Source organism: Squalius cephalus (genome assembly GCF_949319135.1).
Source record: "Squalius cephalus genome assembly, chromosome: 17".
NCBI lineage: Eukaryota > Metazoa > Chordata > Actinopteri > Cypriniformes > Leuciscidae > Squalius > Squalius cephalus.
Genome location: NC_137138.1, coordinates 36,983,047 through 37,008,153, shown reverse-complemented (window position 1 = coordinate 37,008,153; position 25,107 = coordinate 36,983,047). Strand labels below are relative to the sequence as shown.

At 38.7% G+C, this 25,107-nt stretch overlaps 1 long non-coding RNA gene across 2 annotated transcripts; it reads left to right on the top strand.

Moving 5' to 3' along the window:
• The first annotated feature begins 6,137 nt into the window (after positions 1 to 6,137).
• Positions 6,138 to 7,172, top strand: LOC307144728. Of its 2 annotated transcripts, XR_013818829.1 has the most exons (4): positions 6,138 to 6,219; positions 6,404 to 6,468; positions 6,633 to 6,727; positions 7,097 to 7,172. It is a non-coding gene; the product is annotated as an uncharacterized lncRNA (long non-coding RNA). The 2 variants fall into 2 exon arrangements; XR_013818830.1 differs by lacking the exon at positions 6,138 to 6,219 and having other exon boundaries at positions 6,455 to 6,472.
• The last annotated feature ends 17,935 nt before the right edge of the window (positions 7,173 to 25,107 follow it).

The window sequence follows — 25,107 nt, the reverse complement described above, 5'->3', positions numbered from 1 at the left end:
AAAATAATACAACAAAGTTTCTTTCTAAAAGAAAATTACGTCCTCGTCCACCTTAAGGCAGATTAGCAAGCCAAACTAAGCAAGCCAAAAGCCAATGGCCTAAGGCAACCAGAACAAGTACCACATTGACATTATACTAACTGATCATGTACATTTTAGTCAGTATTTATGGTCATTTTGGAGCAAAGTAAATGGGCTCCTATCCCTGGTGATAGATGACTCCGTCATCAGGATGTATTACTGAAAGACTGCATCCTTTTTTACCTCTGATCGCTTGCACACAGTACTGTTTTTTTTTTTATCATGGTTGTCTGTTCAGAACAATTATGAGAGTTATTAAGACATTTCAAACATTCCCAATGAAGAGAAGAGGCACATTTATCAATTTTCATCAATGGTACATGGGTCAGCAATGATTTTTCAGGTCAAGAAAGAACTATGACAAATAATATGAAAATGAATTGAAATCACACAAATATTTTTTCCCTCCTCTTTGTCATCAATCAACATACATTATGTGCATGACATAAGGTACATCTGAAGTCTGATGTGCATAAGGACATCAGACTTCAGAGACCAGAAAGACTGGAGACATGAGCCTGAGAAATCGTTAAAGCCAGGAACATTTCCAGCTTGGCCATCAATATAATTTTAAAGTCTAATGTTTTCTTGTCATAAAACCAGGGAGAGGTAGGTTTCCTATGTTTCCCTGACAATATGGAACGTGCCAGGACACTGAGGACATCAATCTGGTCACCCTGGAGTGACTTGACTGTGGGCGGTTTGTAGGCCTATGACAGTGGTAGGAAATCTAAGGCCTGGCTGTGCAAGGTGGGCCACATGTGGACTGATGTGCTGTTTAATCTGGCCTATGTCTTCATGATCAAAGGCCTCTGGTCTTAATTCTCAGGAAAATGTTGCATTATTCATGAAATACCCTCAGTCCCCACTTATTCTAACTTTAACCAGAGGTGGACAGTACCAAAGTACATTTACTTGAGTACTGTACTTAAGTACACTTTTTGAGTATCTGTACTTTACTTGAGTATTATTTTTTTCTGGAAACTTTTTACTTAAACTTCACTACATTTGAAAAACAAATATCATACTTTTTACTCCTCTACAATTCTGTCAAGGTCCATGAGTAGAAAGTAACATAAGTCAGTGGATGATTTTGGTTGCAGGGGTTGCATTGTGGTTGGAAATGAAAGTCGGGTTGACTGATGTTGGTTTCTGACGTGAACCTGATTTTCATTTTCAACCACAATACAACGTCTTTCCAACGTTGGAGATCAACGTCAATCTTACATTGGATTCTGACATAAACCTGACATAGATTCTGACATAAATTTTCATTTTCAACGTTGGGTTTGGTCTTCTAAATGTGACTTTTGTCACTTTTTTGGAGCACACTAGCTTATAGATAACAGTAAGGTTAACATATTCATACTAAAAGCCAAAAAAATGTAAATAGGGCAATATTTGAGGGAACAGCCATTTGGGTGTCCGAAACCATTGTGGACGTTGAGTGCACTTATCCAATCTTACATTCAATCCCACTACTGGAACTGTGTTCAAGAAATAAATGTGATATTGGTATGAGGGTAGGCAGACGTAGATTCAGAGGCATACAGTACTTTAAGTATTACATACAACAATAATAAAACAATGCATTGACATTTACTTTTTACTTTTGATACTTAAGTATTTTTAAAAACGAGTACTTCTGTACTTTTAAAAATAGGTCTTTACAACTTTTACTTGTAACGGAGTAATATTTGACCAGTAGTATCTATACTTTCACTCAAGTAAGGAAGTTGTGTATTTCGTCCACCACCAAGTATGAGCTCTTATCCTTAGGCATAAGATATAGGGGATCCCAATGTAAACTAAATATTTCTAAACTATAGGCCTAATTTAAACCTACCTCAACTACAAATTTTAATAATGTTGCTTGAGGCTGCAGCAGTTGTGCAATAGCTTCATGATATAATGCATATAGGGTGTGTAGGTTGTGGATAGGTTGAAAGATGAGCAATAGACTGTGGCTTTGATGTGCTTCAGTCTGGCTACATATCACTTTGTTTATGTTTTTTTTTTTTTTATTGTAAGTATACAAGATGTGGCCTTTAAAAATGCGCGTCTCAGAGAAAAGAATGCCACGAGCACTTCCGAAACTCTGCGGGATCGTGCAGAAGGGGGATTAGGTGTTGGACGCAGGAAATACTAAAACCTGTAGATGGCAGTCGTGTTTCATGTGGCCATACTGAGTTGACGAAGTATGACGAATACAATGTTTTCTTTTGCCAGTTACATAAACAGTCACATATTCTTCATAAAAATCCGACTCAAACGCGCATCATTTGTCTTATTTTTTTTTCCTGTGTACTTACAGTAGAAGAGACGTGATGTAGGCTATGATAACTGAGTCTTATAACACAATCATTTGCGCAATATCATTATCTAATTTTACATTTAGTTCATTTTTGCATCTTAACGTTTTAAATAGTTTTAACATGGTTGTAATGCGCTTTTCTGCATTACACACAGTACTTTTTATACTATCATGTTTCCCTTATAGGCGTCGATTTCGGTGGGGACGGTGGGTACGCACCCATTTCGTCACGAGTCATTTTGTACCCACCACTTTTAACTTCAGTCCATATTAATTTGACTTTTGGTTCGATTTTTTTTTACCGTTTTCAGTGGTTATGAGGAGTTTAATTAATTTAACCTGAGATGTGCGTTATATCGCTTTTTGATCATTCTTTGTGTTGTCGAATTTTGACACAGTTTCATTATTTGTTCATAATAATTTGATTCATAATTATGTCATTTTTTTCTAAAAGTAAAAAAAAAAGTTTTTTCTAAAAGCAATATTCTAAAGAGATACAAAGACATTGTACGTGTACCCACCAGATTTCGTCATGAGTCATTTTGTACCCACCACTTTTAACTTCCGTTGACCGTTTTCAGTGGTTATGAGGAGCAATATGAGAGAAAAATTTTGTAATCATTGTCTGACACAACAAAAAAATATATAATATGAATTTTATTTTAATTTTCGTGTTCGCATTTATGAGGGAAAAAACAATGTGTCAGTTTACGGTTATGGACGTGAGTGCTCTAAAAGCGGCAATAAAAGTCTGCTTTAAAACTTTCACAGAGACCTTAAACAGAACAGCTGCCTTTCTTTAAATCGAATTTCGTTTTGTATTAATTATATCTTAATTTGAATCAATGTTTCGTGAACCAATTGCCTGGATTTAAGAAGTAAATATAGCAGACAATCACGACATTGGAGGCGCTGGCGATATCTCATAAATGAACCGAAACTCAGCGTGTAATGCACATTCACATTTACAGTGTATTTAGACACATTTAGACGCATTCATAATCATTACGTTTACCGGTTCTTTGTGGCAAGCTTTATGCGTGCGGTCGTGCGCAGTGCGGCTATATTACGTAAACGCTCATGATCCATAAGTAGGCTAATTAAATTAATATAAAGGGGCGATTTGTCCACGAATTACTTAAATAAACAACTAGCCTAGTATACTAGTCGACTACAAAAAAAAAAACTTTTAGTCGAAAGCAGCCCGTATTCCACATATTTTCGAACCAGGCAACAGGACATCTGTGTTGAGCGAGTGACCCTGCGGAATGAACGAGCGGAGCGGAATATTCAGAAATGCGCTCTCCACTCACGAGCTCTGATCGGAACAAACCCAAACCTCACTGTCTGCTGAACTTGCAGAGTCATCAAAATATAATATTTTCTAAAGAAGAATTTTAAAACTTTATTGGTGGTAGTTGAGAAGAATTCCTCTTTCCATATCTAAATCATTTCGAGTGCAATATAAATGTATCATATTGTTATTCTTATTATATAAGAATAATACGTATTTTTTACAACATTTTTAACATATAGAGAATATAACCCAGCTGGCATTCGACTGACCTTAAACGTTTAAATGTGGTTGAAATAATGTCAGTTTATGGAAAAACATTAATTCAACGTCAAAACAACGTTGAACACCAAATGGTTGAAATGGTGTTGTTAACTCACTATGGATTCAACATAGAAATAGAAATAAAATTTGAGTTGTACGTCAAATCAACATTATTTTTACAACCATGACTTTTAAACATTTTGTTGAAATATATCAGTAGAAAAATAACGTTGTTCCAACATCCAGACAATGCTGATCAATTAACTGTTGAAAAAGTGTTGATGCATGAATAATGATACAACGTTGAAAGATCAACTCTGAATTAAACGTTTGTTAAGTAACATTAATTCAACGTCAAAACAACGTTGAACACTAAATGGTTGAAGTGGTGTTGTAAACTCACTACGGATTCAACATAGAAATAAAAATAAATTTGAGATGTACGTCAAATCAACATTATTTTTTACAACCATGACTTTTAAACATTTTGTTGAAATATATCAGTAGAAAAATAACGTTCCAACATCCAAACAATGCTGATCAATTAACTGTTGAAAAAGTGTTGATACATGAATAATGATACAACGTTGAAAGATCAACTCTGAATTAAACGTTTGTTGAGTCGTGATAAAAGCGCCGTTACATCTTTTTTTTAAAAAAAAAAATATATATTTTTTTTTTTATTGCATAACACATTTGTTACAATTTGCCGAAAAAAGAAATTGATCTTGTAATACATAGATACAATTCATGTTTTCATAAGGAATAAAAAATAAAAATAAATACACATCAGCCAATAGAGAATTGAGACGCTTTCTACATCTCCTGGCTACTTTGAGAGCAACTCCAGTCTGATTGATCATTTTGGAATATCGTTCAATACAAGAGCTTGATTGGAGGACGGCGGTTGTCCATCACACAACTGTGATTCTATTGGCTCTGACGGTTCCAGACAACACCCGATTGCGCATGCGCGAAGTGGGTCTGTGTCGTCATCGTCAGGCAGATTCTGACCTCGACCGGTTCGGAATGAATTTGGGGGTAACAGCTCAAACGGTAAGTCACATTTTATAACTAGAAAATTCCTAAATAAATGTTGTGTGTGCCTGACTCTGTCACATATATTAATACGTATTGTGTTAATTAATATTGTGTGTATGGGAAGAGACTAGTTTAACCGCGAACCGCCGTTGTGTGCTAGCTAACCGCCAACCGCCGTTCTCTGTGTGTGTGTGTGTGTGTGTGTGCGTGCGTGCGTGCGTGCAGACTAGTTTAACCGCGAACCGTCGTTGTGTGCTAGGGAGTGTGTGTGCTAGTGTTAGGGATGTCTCTGTTGGTCGAACGCGGCACATTGACACACTTTCCATCCACAAACTTTAAAAATAAGGTTGAGATTATTCTCTTTTCCAGAGATTTGGAAGAACACGACTTGAAAGTCTCCTTCAATGGTGAGTTGTCCCCATAACTTACCTAACCCAACCATCTATTTGAATCTGAAAGTAATTTAACCCTTAAAACAAAAATCATTTACATTTTTGTAAAATTTAAATACAAGTTGATGTGGAAGATATTATTTAAAAAATGATGAGGACAGCCCTCATTTGATTGATTGTTTTTATGACTTATTTTCAAATGATTTTCTTTATAAAAAATTTAGGCTAAAAAATATTTAGTTTTTATATTTTACACTCCCAGATGTATCACAAAAAATGGAGATGACAAAATGCAAAATTGAATGCGAATTGAATGTGAAATCTCAACCTTATTTTTAAAGTTTGTGGATGGAAAGTGTGTCAATGTGCTGTGTTTGATCAACTAGAACAAAATTAAAAATTGCTCCACTGGCAAATTTTTCTATTTATTTTGTGAAAATTTGCATGAAACAAGTGAAAATTGTCTAAACACAAGTTACTTTTTAGTGTATGAGATTATTTTGAATAGAAAATAGACATTTGACTAGAAATATCATAAATATTCTTGGTAAAATTTTGAGTTTTTGCAATGCATTTTTATTGGGCAAATGAAAAAACTTGGATTTTGTGGTGTAGAGCGTACTCAATACATTATAAAAATAATAATCAATCGCTTCTTTTTTTGGCTAGAATTCCAGAAGAGAGTTCTTCAGCTCCTTGTCGAAATCAAGGATAAAATTCATGTTGCCACCTAATCTGCTGGAACAAGTTATGAAGTGAAGCCGGCAAACACTGAAGAAGAGCTTGAAGCTTTAGAGAATCGCTTGGAGGACAAGAATGAGGGAGCAGAACTGGTAAGTTTTAAATAATTAATCTTGTAAAGTGTTGGCAAAGTTTCATTATGACAATTGGCTTGTTCACTTTGGTGACCACTACAAACTCCTCGTCCTCATCATGTGCCTGCTTTGTGGAGGTCTGGACTCTACTGACCACTTTTTCTGGTTATATTTTTAATTTCTTGTTTCTTGTTCTTTTCAGAGTAAACATCTGAAGACGTTGGGAGGCGTTGATGCTGCAGACCATGTGAACAAGTCAATGGCTGCGTAAGTAACTTTGTTCCTTTTTTGCATTAGTTTACAGTGATGTTCCCTGTCATATACTGTCATGCACTCCCCCCACACACCCACTTACTCACTCTCTGCTACATTTTCATAATGAACTTGATTGCAATATAATATTCTAATATAAATCTGTTTTACCATGGCAGAACTATGACAAATAAAATGATGGCCATAATGAGCCTCAGAGGAAGAAGTGGGAAGGTTGCCTTCATGAAGACCCGTCTCTACAAGATAATCTGTGGTGAGTTTGCTTTAACATAGTAGTTTTGTAACAGTGTTTTAAAATAATTGAATATAGTAAGCAGAATAATAATTCATAAGAAATGAAGAAATCATTTTAGTTGGAGGACTCTACAGAGCATGCTCTAATATTATATATAGTACTCCATTCTGGGCTCTAGACTAACTTCTCTACCGGCAGCACTGGTTACTACCAACTGCCTTTTGTTGCTTGCCCAAGCACATGATTATCAATGACCTTGCACATTGATAAATACTAATTTATATACTTGAAACATTGGCAATTCCACAAAAGTTGATATTTGCTAAATATTTTAATTTGAGAGGTTAATGTTTGCTAATACTGATCTGTTTTTTCCCCCCTCATCAGACGCTGTCTTGAGCTCATTTGATACAACTACAACAAAAGCAGACGAATACATGGTCAAATACTTGAAATATGCACCAGAGAGGATAGGTGGCGGTGGCAGAAAGAAGTAACAAAAAGGGAAGATTTAACCAGCCGTGTTCAATGTTGCCCAATGTTTGGGCCGTTTTTCTAAAGGTTAAAGTTCGACACGTGTAAAATGATGTTGTGTGAAATGTTGGCACACTTGCAGCCATGCAATAAAGCATGTTTCTTATGTCAGTGAAATGTCTTTATTAATCTTCTTCCTGGTCTTGCTTTGACCAATTGGCTTCTTCCTAGCTGACTGTGCGTGTCCGCAAACTTAGTGTTTATGTATCCATTTCAAGGTGTTTAGTGTTATTGTTGAACACATCAATAGTTTAGTGAAAACAGTTTAACAAAATAAACTATGTTGAAAAGCAGGACTTTATAGTGACGTTGAAATTTCAACGTTGATTGGATTTGCAAAATCTAAACCAAAATCAATATTGATTCAATGTTGGCGAATTCACCTATGTTGAGAAACGTGACGTTGGAATGACGTTGCTATTTCAACGTTGATTAGATTTGCAAAATCTAAACTAAAATCAATATTGATTCAACGTTGGCAAATTCACCTATGTTGAGAAACGTTACGTTGGAATGACGTTGCTATTTCAACGTTGATTAGATTGACGTTGGAATTACGTTGCTATTTCAACGTTGATTAGATTTGCAAAATCTAAACAAAATCCAACGGTTATCCAACACTGACACCTGACGTTGATTCAACGCTGACTCTACGTTAAAATGCCAGCTGGGGATAGATATACAGTTGTGCTTCAAAGTTGATATACACCTTGCAGTATCTGCAAAATGTTAACAATTTTATCAATAATAGGGATCACAAAAATGTGCGTTTTATCTTTATTTAGTACTACCCTGATGAAGCAGTTTATTCTGAAAGGTGTATGTAAACTTTTGACTGTTAACTGTTGATGAATGTGTGATGTGATTGATTACCTCAGTCACCAGGGCCACATCGTAGTAGAAAGCTGGGCAAGGTTCCTTCTATTTTCCACAAACAGCAGGATTCCACTGACTACGCCATCTTTACTGACACTGGGCTTAAAGTGATTAAAAATAGAGAACCTTTTTATTGCTACTTTACAGGGAATTAAGCATAACTTTATCAATTACACAAGATATATGACCCATGCAAACCCAAGACCAATGCAAATTAAGAAAGGTATTCTTACATTTTAAGCTTGCCCCACATAGCTATCTTCATGAAGGATGTTCCTGTTGCTGTATTTACCACGGTTGACACAGCAATGCTGCAAGCCTTCTTCCTTTGGTTTGTTACCTATAAAATATATGATGATTATAGGGCAGGTGTAAATGCACAGGTGGGAATTTATTACTTGCACATGCAAAAGATTCAAAGCATTTAAAAGCTATAGGGATAGTTAGAGACTTGAAAGTAGTGTTTTAGCTTGATCAGGATGTGCTGTCATGATAAATCTTGTAACATCACCTCATCAATACAGGTCTGTGATTCCACACCGCTTGCACTGTATCTCCAATAACAAATATGAACTGATCCTGCAAAATGAATGTTTAAATCCAGGTAAACACACAAATATTACATATTCCAAAACAAATAGTAATTGAACAACTCTTTAAATACAAAATGAAATTGAACACATTACAAGCATTTTTTATAGAGGTGGGTAATATATTAAATATTTATGGTGGTTATAAGATTGATTATTTGTATTAAATGTATATAAACGTCTTCGAGTGTTACAATATTGGATCAGCATTCAGCAAATGTTTAGTAGCTTGTTTAAAATAATTTAAAAAGTCGGTTTAGTTTTAAAAAAAAATCAGCAACCAAATTCCTCGAACACGACCACACACGCCTTCCTCACATTACAATGTAAGACATTATTAGAATGCAATCATATATAAATTATTGAAAACATGATTAATTCACCTCCCGAGTCTATTGAGTTTATAATATATGCGATTAAAATGCACTCAGCAACTGACATGTTACGGTGAAAAAATAATTAACTAAAGAAAGCATCAATATATACTTACTTGACTGATTATTTGCAGCATAACGTCTCATCTGCAAACAAACATCCAAACGTGGTGCTGCTTTTGTTCTCTTGTTTGGCTAGCTTCAGTATCATCACGCATCGCAAACGGATCGCAAAACATAGCGCATTTTTCAAACTCTAGTGAAGTAGAGCGTCATAATGACGTAGTATTTCTCGCGCATGCGCATTAAACAAAATATTAATATATCATGCATGGTTAAATGTTATTTCAGCTTTTCTGTTTAAGTTGAAGCTGTTCTAACTCATTGTGTTGTTAAACTCTGTAAGTTTACAAAACTTTACTCATTAACCTAACTAAAAGTCAATCTTTTTTTTCAATGTAGTCTAGTGTGATTAAAATTAAATGTATTTTAACTGAATTTAAATGCAAATTCATTTTGTTTACATTTGTTTAACTTTTGCTCGCAATTAATACAATTTTAAATGTGTGTTTAATTGACTTAGAACAACATAATGATATTGAAAGTATTATGTTCACAGATGTAAAGTAGCTACAACACATTACTATTAGACTCCTCTCATATATTACATTTTATTTTCAAATATTATGTAGAAAGCTGACACTAGTTGAGTTCATAGAGCAAGGGCTGGTGATAAAAATGTCAACAATAAGTTGTACTGGATTATACTGTATAAGCAGATGTATTGGAAAAATACATTTCAACTGCATAATGCACACAGTATATATTATAGACAAAACACATTTAAAATACATTAACAAATTAATTTTGGACAACACACTTGAGTTGGAATTAAAATCAATTATTTTCCATGTTTTCCATTAAAACTGTTATTTTATATATTAGTCAATACATCAAAATAAATTCCCTTTAATAACTTATAACTTTAACTTTAATAAATTTAAAACACTATAAATCATAATTATTTAAAATGTATGTTTAAGTAAAACTTAGTAGACATTGCAAAGTGCATTTTTTAAAACATGCACTTAAGTGTGTTTATAAATATTGTCATGAAAGTGTTCTTTCTTTAAGTTAAGCTTAATTAGACATTATTACAAAGTGCATTTTTAAAAAGTGTACTTAAGTGTGTTAATAAATATTGTGATGAAAGTGTACTTACTTTAAATTAAACTTAATTAGATATTATTACAAAGTGCATTTGTAAAAAGTGCACTTAAGTGTGTTTATAAATATTGTGATGAAAGTGTACTTTCTTTAAGTTAAGCTTAATTAGACATTATTACAAAGTGCATTTTTAAAAATGCACTTAAGTGTGTTTATAAATATTGTGATGAAAGAGTACTTACTTTAAGTTAAACTTAATTAGATATTATTACAAAGTGCATTCGTAAAAAGTGCACTTAAGTGTGTTTATAAATATTATGATAAAAGTGTACTTTCTTTAAGTAAAACTTAATTAGACATTATTACAAAGTGCATTTTTAAAAAGTGTATTTAAGTGTGTTAAGAAATATTGTGATGAAAGTGTACTTACTTTAAATTAGACTTAATTAGATATTATTACAAAGTGCATTTGTAAAAATTGTACTTAAGTGTGTTTATAAATATTGTGATGAAAGTGTACTTTCTTTAAGTTAAGCTTAATTAGACATTATTACAAAGTGCATTTTTTTAAATGCACTTAAGTGTGTTTTTAAATATTGTGATGAAAGTGTACTTACTTTAAGTTAAACTTAATTAGATATTATTACAAAGTGCATTTGTAAAAAGTGCACTTAAGTGTGTTAATAAATATTGTCATTAAAGTGTATTCCCTTTAAGTACACTTAAGTGGTCTTTAATTTTAATTTTATTATATTATCTGCAAGTGCACTTTTCAAAAAGTATACTTTGATTATTTTAAGCACACAAAAAGTACACTTTCAATACAATTAAGCACACTTCTTTTTCACAAGGGCTCATCTCCTGGAAACCACAGCAATGACAAAGCATATAAAAATTCGTAAACGTTGTCCAATACCCCTTCTTGTCTTAATGAACCTTTTGCATTTACAAATATTTTCAAATGTCTGTATAATACAGTAGCCTACTGTAAATATTTGTGTCTATTACTATTTATAATTTATATTTTATTGTGGATGTTTTCTCACAATCATGACGTAATGTGAAGTAAAAGAAAAAATCTAATGTAAAGTTGTTTTTTATGCGCCACCTGGTGGATATTCTGTGAAGCGAAACACATTGAGGGAATTTGTAAGTAGCGCCCCCCGAAAGCACTTGCAGAATTCTGCGAGACTCTACGAGACGAATTGCCGAATGCCGCGGGAGAAAACGCGCGTTTTTAAAGGCCAGATCTGTATGTCAGATGTATGATAAAATAATATGTTAAGTTTTATGTGTGAAGTATGTGAACTCAAGGCAAATATCCCTCTGGGGACAATAAAGGAGGCTATCGCCTGCAAAATGGGCTTCATGATATGTAAAAATGTAAACGTTGTCGTAAGACTATAGCAAGCACATCATTGGAAAGGTCTCAAACCTCAACAGTAACATATGTCAGTCTGAAGAGGATACATTACTCCTGATTTGAATTATTGACCTCTGCTCTGAACCTTGAACCCAGTACATGTTTGTGCAGGCTTGTCATTTAGCAACAGTATGTGCTGCACACATAGGACCAGCTGTTATAGAAAGCTCTGGACCTTAGCTGTCATGCAGATATGGTCTCCAATGTTTAATCACTGTCAAATATGGTAATAAGCTAGTTTGACCTATTTAACAATTCAATTTTTAAAATCTGATGAGACCAGTGTGTTCCCCATCCCCCCCAAAATTCTACACTGCCAACTTCTACTTATGAGAAATATACCAATATATTTTAAAACTACAACTTCACACAGAACAAAGTTACAACGCTAGTGTTACTTGTAGTTCTTCCGGGCTGGGTGGTTGGACTTGTTCGACGACTCTGTTTTTCTGCTGTCTGCTGTGAATGGGCTCCAACTACACTCGAAAAGTTTAAAACTGAGCAAAGTGTTGTTGCTGGTGACAAAACCACTGATTAAATATGTACATTGAAGCTATACTGGTGTTAAAAAAACCCTGACCTGCATTGAGGGATATGGGATTCATAGAGTATGTGACCCGCTCAGCCCACATTGTAGTGTTCTGTCTTACAGCATACTGTAATGTTTCACCAATAATAATACTGGAATGACATTATTAAAATAATGTAATGAATACCATGATAACATCTAAATAAATGTTGATAAATGTAGCATTATAGTTTTAAAAATATCAATAATCAAATCAATCCAGCTTCCCTGGCAATAAGACAGAAATAATAACATTAAAAGAAATACATATAAACCATATGATCTCATGAATAAATGTTATCTATGTATCCATGTAAGATGTATCTAGGAGATGGAGGAAACTGTCATGATGAAATGTCTTCCCCCTAGTATAAACACTGTACTTAAGACGACACACCACATTTTAGGCTTTTATTAGCTTATACAACCACAAAACAACACACATAGCTCAGACACATAACAAAAATCACAAATGCAAAAAGTGAAGAGCATGTCAAGTGATTACAAAGGCCTGGTAGGGACTGACCCTGTGATACATGATGGGCAGCTATGGAGTGATTTGCAGTGGTGGTAGTGCAAAAGTAAACATTGCAGGGATTTAATCAGTGCAAAGCTGTTTAATATTACTATGGAAAAAAAGAGTATAATAGTATTGCTTAACAAAAGCAATACAAAGAAGATCAAATAAATAGAACAACAGAAACTTAAATATATTTATAAAAAAGAAAAAAAAGATTATACAAGCCAACAGGGGTAAATGTTGGGACCACGGCCCAGAATGTGTGGAGGGGCAAATGTAGCCTGTAAGACAGTGAAATGGATAGTGGATACTAGACAATAGAGAAAGTGATGTGATGGTTGGCGCAGGGTGAGACTCATGCTGAAAAGTCCATTTCTCCCCTAACCTTTTCTGTGACATTGAGTTGCTGGTTTGCCCTGGGGACAAAGGACCTCCTCGTTGTTGAGCATGACAGAAGACTGCTACTGCAAATTATCCTCAGTTTGTTAAATGATTAACCTCAGCTCCATGCCAAACACAGAGCCAGCTTTCCTTACCAACCTGTCCCAGCTGCCCTCTTCTTAATGCTGCCTCCCCAGCACACAACAGCATAAAAATAGGACTCTGGCCATGTTTAGTCTTGCTCAGAGTCACTGCTGGTATGGTACTCCTCAGAATACCTCGGATACCATCTTGAAGCAGACCCCACGTCTTACCTTACGTTAAAACACATTGAGCCTTTATTAATCAGAAACATTCAGAAACATTGTAATGTATGCCAAGTATAACAAATACATACCTGATGTCACATTAGAAAGCTGGGATGACATCTGCTTCAGGGTGTCTGCACGGGTGCAAAGAGACTTCCAATGTTTGTTCATCTCAGCTATAAGAATCCTCTTCTCCTCCTCAAGTCTCCTTACTGCCATCACAATGTCGAACGCTTTCCTCTTTGTCCTTAGATCTACAGAGTCTGAAATACATAGATGAAACATAAGTCAGTTGTAATTAAGATTAGCATTTCAATATTTTCTGGGGTTACAATCGAGCCATGACAGATTTTGTCCTACTATGTGACTATTTCACAAAGTCAATGGAATTGTGTACATACCACCGTGTGTAAGCTGCCATGGCCAAACAATCTCGTCAGAAAGAATGGTGTCCAATGTCACTTGTTCTGCATTAGGAACCAAGGTGTTGTACTTTTCCACTACAGAAGTTAAGATTTTTTTTTCCTCCCTGATCTTTCGGCGGATTCGGGCACGTCCTTTGCATCCGTCACTATCCTTATAAAGATGCTGGGACCTCCTCTTAACACTTGCCACCAGCTCCTCTATGCGGTTGGCAACAGCGGCAACATCAGCATCATTTGGGGATGTTGTTGCTGAGAGGAAGAAATGAAGAGATAAGAAATATGCTTCTTGATTCCATGAAAAAATATTTTTGGTGTATGAGCAAAATAAAGCCTCAACAATCTTTTCATATTTCTCTGTAACTGAGAGGCTACACTTGTAGCTAAGTTTGAGTATAGTTAGGTTAGCTAGGTTCTTTATTGTCCCCATGGGGATAATCTTGTCCACACGTCATCAGCAATCAGAGTATGTGCTCTTTGACTACGATTACAATGAGCCTCTTTGGAATTGCAGCCAAGCTTAGTCAGAAGTGATACATCAAGCACCATATCAAACAGTATAAAACAGTATATCCTACCTTCTGCCCACTCATTGACATCAAAGATCCACTTCTCCAGTTGACTGTCTGAGATGTCCATTACCGTTTTCATGGCCTCCAGGTTATGCAACTGGCCTTGCAGGGCTATTTTGGCCTTCAAACATAAATGACAATGAGGGAAACGCCTACAACTTTGACAATTGTTTATAAGGATTGTGAAGTACCTTCACTATTAGAAAACCACATACAATACTAATTAAATATACAGTATATTCGTATATATGTGGACTATGAATATATGTGGTATGAACATTTAATATTTTATTTTACAATATCGCTATGCATTTTGCAGAAGGGAAAACTGGTGTCTTTACCTTCCGATATCGGCGGGCAAGGGTAGAAGCCAAGTTGTCAAACTTTTGTTGGTTCCAGCGCATGGCCATGATCGTCAGCATGTCTATGCGTCCTGCAAAAATAAAAAAATATGAGATTATCACCTTTCTTTCCAGTAGCAGTAGGAGAAGAAACTGTGCAGACAAGAATAACTTACAGCACTTTGGAACTATTAATCTGCTGTCTTGTGCCAGTTGATTACTGTCCCATGAAAGGGTTGCACAGGATAGTGAAGAAATAGCATGAAACAGTGGCGCAGGACAGTAGTCAAATGGCTTAGAGCACTATGGCAGGACAGTAGGTGAATGGTACTCTGATGTGTATTTTTTATATCGCACTGCCCTTCCTTATTATCCTCACGTCAAATAAAATAGGATGATGGTATTGTAATCGATCCATCCATTTATGTTGAATATTCTGAGCTTTATATTTTCAGAGTCAGCATATATGCATGAGCTCAAAGTGGCTCACCATTGTCATCAGGATAAAAATGTACTGGTTACCTTACCTGCTTTTGACATGTGCTTTGTCGTAACAGCAATCCTTGAGAGGAAGGCGTTGCACTGCTCCACCTCTTCCCCAAGAGTCGAACCAGCCCCCTCCTGATATGCTCCACTCCATTTTACCTTTAAAAAAGAAAACAAAAAAAAAGAAAACCTAAGTGGCAACAATATTATGCAGGAATTCAGGGAAAGAAAATGTCATGGACAATCATTTTTTCTTACCTCACATTTGAAATCATGAGCTTTGGCATGGAAAACAGAAAGAAATGGCCTCATGGTGAGGAGATCCTGAAGCTCAGGGCATTTCTCTGCCACTCTCTGGAGGTAAGGCCAGTACTTGCATGCCACATCCATTGCAAAAAATGTAACTGGTTTACAGGCCATTTGCTTTTGGAGGTACAGGGGGTAGGCAAAAATCTCCCCCCTGAACATATTGAGGGCACGAAGCAGAACCCCATGACGACATACAGCGAGTTCCAGGCCCTCCTCGTCTGTTTTTCCTGAGGACTTCTGAGACGTTTCACGCGCCGCTGACCATTGCCCTCCACAGACACCTCTTCCAGAGACCTAAAACATGGAAGATGGTTAACAGTCCAAACTTGTTCAAACAAAGTCCTCTGTAGGACATGGTGTTTTATAGGTAAATATAGTGAAGTTGTGCAAGTTTACATAACTGGTTGAGGTATGGACATAGTCATCAACGTCATCATCATTCGCGATGAACACGCCATCAAAGATGGCTTTTTCCTCCGATCTAAATAAAAGAGATACAAATTAACTTTAAATATTCATATGATTTTGAATTCACAGCAGTTACTTTCAAAGTAATGGACCGTCAATGCACACACAGTACCTTGCTGCACTCTCGAATCTGTAGTGCTTACGGTTTCCATCAACGGATACTGCAAGCATGTCTGGGCTGCACGCTGGGCAGTCAAAGTGGTCCTCCTGGCATAATTTTTCCACTTCGAATCGGACAGCTTCCCACTGCAAGAAGCTTTTCCGGAAGCTGTCTGCTGTGATGTTTCCGCTCTGTTTCAAAGAAGAGTTTAGTAAAAGAGAACAAAAGAGAACAGTAAAACGGATCAAATTAAACAATATACTCACTTAAGTAACATGTTCTAAATGGATGCATTTTGGGATGTTTGTACAAACTTTGTTACCACTCCTTAGAATACATATCGAAGGAAATAAACAATGTGTAAACTTCACTCATACACTATACACTGGTGTATTTGGGGGACCTGGCCATTAAACATACAGGATAGTTTGACATTCAGTCTAAATCTATACGCAAAGAGAGCTACAACAGCTTCCATACTGTTTAGAAGTAAGCCTGTGCAATGTTTAGCCCATTAATCCAAGGGAACACTTCTGGGATCAGGAAATGATATTGGGGAGAAGATGTCAAAGTCAGTAGCCATTGGAGTTGAATTTGAGATCTTCAGAATGACCTGTTTTTTCATAAATGTCTCAGTGCAAACTGCTGATGAGAGAACATGAGTTTATGGTTGTCTATAAAGGGTCTAATGGCTCTTTTCATGTGTGCTATCATCATCATCATGCCCTCATAGTATTATATATGGAGTTATGAAATTATTACCACAAATACTTACACGGCCAAAGCGAACAGTGCGTTGATCCAGCATTCTAAGAAATGCTTGGCTAGACATCCCTGGTGCAGCCATCTTCAGCTCTTCAAAAGAAAAAAGGACATCTGTTGCGTACACAGTTGAAAAGTGAGAAGTGGCAGGCCAGTAGTCATTATGGATCAGGTCATCCACTCCAGGACTCCAAGTGGCTTCACATGCTTTGCATATAATCTGAGGCAATCTGAGATCATATCGCCCTGGAAAAAGAAGAAAATATATACACAAAGTTAATTATGACAGACCAAAATTTTGTAAGGCACTCTATTGGAAGTCACACTTTTGTCAGGAAAATGAACTATCCCCATTCAAACAAAGGTTAATTGTTTTCCTCCACATAGATGGGCCCAGCCAATCTAATCAACACACAACCTATTGACACCTCTGGATTTCCATCCATGATAAAGAAAATCAGAGAAAAATCAAAAAGAAAATTCGACAGAAGTGACCCCCACCCAAACCCATAAAGTTCTTCTTACCATTCATTGTAACCACAACTATGGACTGTCCTGCGATGACACTGGACGATACTTGTAGACAACCGCATATTGTCTCTGGCATCTCCAAAGGAACAAGACGCTCTTGAAAAAAACAAAAAAACAAAAAACACATGGATGAGAATTAAACAATAACATTTATTTACTGGAAACTATTTTAAACAAGATGCACTTGACGGCTTCATCGACCTATCAGAAAACAGCATTTCGTTTTTCAGTCTAAGAATTTGACTTAAAAACTACAACTTACCACACTGGGTTAGAACCCTCTCCACAACACAAGTTGTGGGAGGCAATGGATGAAAAAATGCACGTGTCATCGTATCCCTGTTGTGGAACACTTGACCTTGGTGGACCCTGACATCACACTGGCCACAGAGGAATGGGTGTGGTCGGCAGTCACAACAATGGATAACGGCTGGACCATTTCCACAATGTTGGCAGATCCGAGTTGCTGCATGTTGTCGAGCCACCATGGTGTTGACCAGTCGGGGTCTCTCTTTCTCCCACCACCCTGATATGAGGCTCTTTCGAGTCGACCAGTCTGCTGAGGCTTGAAGTGCCGTTTCATCTTCCTATATGTCCTCCTCACCCAGTGAGCGTTTAAGCTCTTGAAGGAAGGACTCTGTTAAAACAATGCACAATATTTAAAAACAGTAGTTTATTATAACAAAAGAGAATAGCATTGAACAATTTTATAATAAATGAACATACTGTTTAGAACCAGTGAAGTCAAAATAAATAACACACCTGCAGTAACGGAAGGAAAGTCACTGGTCATTTCCGCACTGGTTTCCGGAGCCCTGACATGAGAGACACCAGTCTTTCGACTCTGGCTTTGACTGGGACCTGCTGTAGCAAAAAACAAAAAACAAAGCTGTTGCTTTTTACACTCAATGACACAAACTTTACCTGATGCTAGGCACAGGTACGTAATAATAACCTCAGATATATTCTAATTCAGACCCATGACTTGTGATTATGCTGTATACCTTTCCAAGATACAAAACTAGATCTGGAGTCTACATTTTAATAAACATTAATGTAAAAAAAATCGTACCTGCTTGTTTCCGGGATGATCTGGGCCTGCCGTAAATAATGTTTCCATCACTGTCCCTCTTAATCCACCTAACATCTTGCTTGCTGTTTGATGGCCGGCTGGTGGACGGATTACTGGTGGAAGGCTGACTGGTGGACGGATTACTGGTGGAAGGCTGACTGGTGGATGGTTCTGCTTCCTGCATGCCAAAGAGATGTTGGAGGTGAGCTTGATGTTCAGCCTGATCAACAAGGTCACTTATCTCATTCAGGAGACGGTCCATCTCATTATCAGACATGGCACAAAATATAAACACACAGGGACAAAAAAACAACAACAACAACAAATAGAGAGACGGGGGGGGGGGGGGGGTAAGACAGCAAGAGAGAGAGAGAGCACAATACAACAGTAGAGAGAGGAACAAGATACAAGACAAATGTGGCTCTTAAAAGTGCCTTTTTTTTCTCGATGTAATGAGGTGCTGTTTTTTTTTAAAAGGACAGGGATTAAGGAACCTGCAGAGAAAGAGAAGAACAAATCAAAAAAGAATAGATCACCAAACTACATATTACAATATGAATAACTACTAGACTAAGAAGTTAAGCAAATGCTGCTCTTGTTTATTCATGCAATCACAATATCATAAAAAATGAATGGCTTCAAAAAGAAGTATTTTGAACACATCCTTGTTCTGCTTTAATTCTATATATCCCCAATAACCTTTCCCCCAATAATCATTTACACGTCCAAAATAAAATTGAGTTTATTTCCACACACAAAAAATGTTGTATAGCCTACCGGTGTATATATATATATATATATATATATATATATATACACACACTGTATATATGAAGAGTTCAGATGCAAAAGCCTCTAAGTGCCAACTGAAATTTTCTTCTAGAATGATCATTTACAGTATATAAAGCTTGTATATTTAAGTTCAGTAATTTCACTTAAATGACAATTAATAGGTAATTTGCATTGCATTTAAGTGAAATTATATATTATATTATATATTATATGTAATATTAATACAATTACGAGTTTATAAAAAAAAACATGTTGTAGGCATATTGTGATGTGGAGTGCCCGTGTGAGCCACTGGAGGGCACTCTCTCCTTGCATTGTTTCACCATGGACTCATTATGTTTAACTATGTTTCAGTGGTGTTTGATTATGGGTCATTGAGTTCCTTATATAAGTCTGAGTGATCTCTGTGTCCGGTGCGAAGTCTTGTCACACTGTAAGCGTACATCTCTGAACATTCTTCCCTGTTTGAGTATTCCGTGTTTCTCTGGACTTTTGACCCTTGCCTGCTTCTTGGACTGTGTATGAATGAACCTGTGCTGCCTGCTTTGACCTAAGCCTGTTATCACCACTAGTTACTGGATTGCCCCTTGTTTAATTGTATGCCGGAGTTTATGTCTACTTGTGTGTGAGTTGAAATAAAGTGCTGCATATGGATCCGACTGCCTCTGTCCGTACGTTACAGAAGACCTCGCCTCTACAGGATCCAGCGGACTTTCAGCATCTATCCACCGTGGCCAAGACCCAAGTTTCCATGCTAGCCTCTCATCATTTACAGCTGACGAGACTAACATCTCTCCTCGAGGAACTTACAAGCTCTATGCAATCTGTGTCTCCGCAGAGCTCAAGCACAGCCAATAATCAAGCCCAAGCTCTCGCTGCACCTGTTCCACCGCAACCCAGTGTGAGTGCTGTATCTAATTATCCTAGTCTGTCATTTCCTGAAAGGTTTAATGGCTCACCTGTGGCATGTGAAGGATTCCTTCAGCAGTGCAGCTTGTATATGAATCATCAGCCCCAGTTTTACACCTCGGATGATGACCGCGTTTCCTTCATTTGTTCACTGTTCACTGGAAAGGCTCTGGAGTGGGTAGGCGCGTTCTGGGAACCAGGTCGGATATCGTTCCCTTCTTATGACGTGTTTATCGCCCTGTTCAGAGAGGCTTTTGAACTCCCCGCAGGAGAAGAGGATCCCGAGGAACTGTTCTTGTCCTTGCACCGGGGAGGTTCGTTTGCGGCGGATTTCTCTCACTCTTTCCGAACGCCGCTAAAGCCTCATCTCGCCAAACTGTTTGATCCTCCCTTGATGACCGTTAGAGGGGCTTTCAAGTATACAGTTTCTGTCAAACCCATTCATCGTGTCGGACCCCTCGAGCCCGTATTCCGCACTGGTCCTGTTGAATTTGTTAATCCAGAGACAGTGGAGGTTTCACCGGCTGAACCGGAGTTCGAGCGCGTGCCAGCCGACTCGAAAGAATCAAGTGTCGAGTCGAGTGAATTGAGTGGGTTAAGCGAGTCAAGTGAATCGAATCCTGAGTCAAGTGAACCGAATCTTAAGTCAAGTGAACCGAATCCTGAGTTAGGTGAACCGAATCCTAGGTCAGGTGAATCGAATCCTGAGTCAAGTGAACCGAATCTCAAGTCAAGTGAACCGAATTCCGAGTCAAGTCCTGAGTCAAGTGAATCTAGCCCTGAGTCAAATGGATTCAGTCCCGAATCTAGGGAATCCAGTGAATCAAGTTCGGCTGAATCTATGGAGTCCGGTCCAGTTAAGCTAAACGAGTCTGTTCTCCTGGATCCAGAGTTATCAGTTCCTACAGCGCGCCGTCGCAGGAGGAAGAGGAAGAGGACCCGCTCGGCTTGCCAGGCTCCGGTGAGCGTACCTAGACTTCTCGCCCTGCCGGCCCCGCCTCTGCGCCTCGCCCTGCCGGCCCCGCCTCTGCGCCTCGCCCTGCCGGCCCCGCCTCTGCGCCTCGCCCTGCCGGCCCCGCCTCTGCGCCTCGCCCTGCCGGCCCCGCCTCTGCGCCTCGCCCTGCCGGCCCCGCCTCTGCGCCTCGCCCTGCCGGCCCCGCCTCTGCGCCTCGCCCTGCCGGCCCCGCCTCTGCGCCTCGTCCTGCCGGCCCCGCCTCTGCGCCTCGCCCTGCCGGCCCCGCCTCTGCGCCTCGCCCTGCCGGCCCCGCCTCTGCGCCTCGCCCTGCCGGCCCCGCCTCTGCGCCTCGCCCTGCCGGCCCCGCCTCTGCGCCTCGCCCTGCCGGCCCCGCCTCTGCGCCTCGCCCTGCCGGCCCCGCCTCTGCGCCTCGCCTTGCCTGCACCCTTCAAGCTCCGGGAGGCTTCTCTTGAACCCGTTTACAGCCAGGAGGTTCTTCCCATGGATTTCCCCAAGTATTTTTTTGGGGGGGGGCAGTAGGTATCCTGAGAGGGCCATGGAGGTGGCGCTGACATGGACCTTGTCTGTGCTATTTTCACTTGAGCCTCCTTTGTCGCTAGTCCTGTCTGGTCCTGTGCTTCCCATGCCACTGGTTACGTCCAGTCCTGAGTCTGCTCCGTCCTTGTCTCCGTCTAAGTGTGCTTCGTCCTGGTACCTCTCCAAGTGTGCTCAACCCTGGTTTCCGGTCAAGTGTGTTCTACCCTGGTTGCCTACGACACGTGCTTCCCCATGGTCTCTTACCCTGCTCTGGTTTCCAGGCCCTAGGTCTCTCCATGGGCCTGGCCTCCTGCCTCTCCATGGGCCTGGCCCTCCATCCCAGCCCCCGTTGACCTCCCCCCAGAGCTTTTAGGAGCGTCTGGAAGCCGCTCCTTTGGGGGGGGGCTATGTGATGTGGAGTGCCCGTGTGAGCCACTGGAGGGCACTCTCTCCTTGCATTGTTTCACCATGGACTCATTATGTTTAACTATGTTTCAGTGGTGTTTGATTATGGGTCATTGAGTTCCTTATATAAGTCTGAGTGATCTCTGTGTCCGGTGCGAAGTCTTGTCACACTGTAAGCGTACATCTCTGAGCATTCTTCCCTGTTTGAGTATTCCGTGTTTCTCTGGACTTTTGACCCTTGCCTGCTTCTTGGACTGTGTATGAACCTGTGCTGCCTGCCTTGACCTAAGCCTGTTATCACCACGAGTTACTGGATTGCCCCTTGTTTAATTGTATGCCGGAGTTTATGTCTACTTGTGTGTGAGTTGAAATAAAGTGCTGCATATGGATCCGACTGCCTCTGTCCTTACGTTACACATATAGGCTAGCCTATAAACTCGTAATTTTATTAATTTTGGGCGTGTAAATGCTTATTCATTTCTCTTTCTTATGAGACTGTTGTATTTATTTCTCTTTCTTATGAGACTATTGTAAGCGACTTACCGTGGTGGAATCGCGCTGGGCAATGGTTTCTGCGATGGTCGCACACAGTGACGTGTTGCACAAAATTGCGCCAAAATATCAATCATAATTAAAAAGCACAGTCTTAATATTTTTTTATAATATTTTTTAATATAATTTTAAAGGGGTCAGCATAAATGTCTAAGTGAAGGAAACACGGGTATATTACATTTAAACACACAACTTCCCAGAATGCATCCATCACTTTGCCAAAGGATATGTCCATATTAAGCAATAAAAACATTTCTGCAGTAGGCTGTTTAATTTATTACAACATCATAATCAGTATTGAGAAGAAAGTTCTATAAAAGTAGGCTATTCTTTTTTTTTCTTTTTTTTTTGTCGCATAAAAAGCAAAGTTGTAGGCTATAGGATCACTATAGTATAAGCAATTGCAAATTGAAATACCATCGGCAAAATCCCACCTAAATTAAGGCATGTTTTAAGCCTACAGCAAATATGCAGTCCTGCAATTATGTCGTTTTAATGTAGCCTAAAATTATATTTAAAAAAATAAATAAATAAAAAGGAGAGAGAGATAGAAAAAGTCGTGATACCGATTTAGTCAAGGATTTCTGCCCCACGAAAATGTATGGTCACCGCGCCAATTATTGTACAGTAGCCTATGCGCCGCACGCTACTGTGAAATACACATTTTCAGCATAATTAATCACCTGAAACCATACTTTCCAGCTGGATGGATAACCCCCATTTCGTCAAAATCCAAAGATGAGGGATTTGCATTCAAATATCGGACGACCCTCTCCGTTGTCAAGCGACGAATAGGGGGTAGCCTACCCTCAACGTCGGCATTTGGACGTGAGGGGGAAATGATCAAACTATGTGATCTAAAATTATAAAATATCCCATCTAAATTAAGGCATGTGTTAAGCATACAGCAAATATAAAGTCCTGTAATTATGTAATTTTAAAGTAGCCCAAAATGATATAAAACAGAGAAAAGAAAAGGTCGTGATACCCATTCAGACAAGGGTTTCTGCCTCACGAAAATGCAGGCTATGCTCACCGCACCAATGAATGATTGTAACAATATGCGCTGCACGCTACTGCAAAATACACATTTGCAGCATAAAATCAGTCGCCTAAAACCATTCTTTCCAGCGCAGGCAAACCACTGGATGTGTAACCCCATTTCGTCAGAATTCAAAGATGAGGGATTTGCACTCAAATCTATCGGACGACCCTCTCCGTTGTCAAGCGACGAATAGGGGGTACCCTCAACGTCGGCATATGGACGTGAGGGGGAAATGACCAAACGGCAGTATGTGACGAATAGGGGTGAGACCGTGTTGCAAAACTGGATAATGAGAACTTATATCACTCCTGTAAGATTAAATAAATTTAACCCTAATATTCCGGACTTGTGTTTTAAATGCAATATTTACTAAGGCACATTTTTTCATTGTGTATGGGAATGTGTTGAGGTGCAAAAGTTTTGGAGGAAAGTTACTCATTATATATCTCAATTTACGACTACCCCTATATCTTTAAGCCCGATAATATGTATATTGGGTATTATGTAGACAATTATTCTCTGCCCAACAAAGAGAAAAAACTGGTGGATTTGTGCCTACTACAAGCCAGGCGTTCAATTGCCCTTTGCTGGAAGGATACAAGTTGTCCTTCCCTTGGACTTTGGCTAAAAAACCTGATTTCCAGTTTGGCCCTTGAGAAACTAACATATGTTATTAAGGGAAAGTCTTCTGAATTCTACGAAATTTGGGATATGTTCTTGAGATTTGTCAAAGAAGGTGATATTGAAGAGGCTATAGATGTGTGAAGTTGTAGTAAATGCTTAATTTGTAACAGAAGTGTATAATTTAAACCATTGTCTAGGGACTTATTTATTTATTATTATTATTATTATTATTATTTTATTTTTTATTTTCTATTATTGCCGAAGATGTCTTAAATGTAGGACAGGTGCCCACTGCCCAGTGCCCACCCCTACACGAAGACACTACCCTCACTGTGTGTCACACTCATCCAAGGTCGAAAACAATAAAGCTGGCTCAAGCCGCCCGACCTCTAAGTGTAAGAATTGTGCCCACTCCCCAGTGTTCACTCTTACACAAAAGCACTACCCATGCAGTGTCCCACACCACCACAGGGTCCATATCAGTCAAACCGGCTCACGGCGTTCATATTCTGAGTGTAGGAAATGTGCCCGCTGTACAGCGCTCACCCCCGCTTGTGAACATGACTGTATCTGCGCCGCGCACACACATAGAGTCTCAATGTGTGAGCGCGCGCGCTGGCAGTGTGGTGAGTGCAGGTCACGTGTCTGCCTCTCAGCGCACACACTTTGTGAACAACTCGCAGCGCCACGCGCCGCGAGCTCACAGAGCTGTATCTGTATCAAAGCAGCTGCCCGTGCTCACGACCGGGCTGCCAGTTACAGAAATACTGCGTGA